Genomic DNA, 324 nt, shown 5'->3' with positions numbered 1-324 from the left:
AGATAGGAGACTCTCACACACACACACACACACACACACACACACACACACACACACACACACACACTCCTTGCTGGAGCCTAGGAGGCTGATGGGGTTCATGGGCTGGATTGTGTGTGTGTGTGTGTTTGTGTGTGTCTGTCTGTGTCTGTGTCTGTCTGTGTGTGTGTGTGGGGGGGATTACTTTATACTATTCCAGGTATTCCTTAAAGAGGTGGGGTTTCAAGTGTCTCAGTTAGGTGGTCAGTGACTCCGCTGTCCTGGGAGCTTGTTCCACCATTGGGTTGCCAGAGCAGTAAATAGCTTTGACTGGGCTGAGCGGGA

This window comes from Coregonus clupeaformis, unplaced genomic scaffold, assembly GCF_020615455.1.
Source record: "Coregonus clupeaformis isolate EN_2021a unplaced genomic scaffold, ASM2061545v1 scaf2260, whole genome shotgun sequence".
Classification (NCBI taxonomy): Eukaryota; Metazoa; Chordata; class Actinopteri; order Salmoniformes; family Salmonidae; genus Coregonus; species Coregonus clupeaformis.
Note: the sequence above shows the minus strand (reverse complement) of the source record.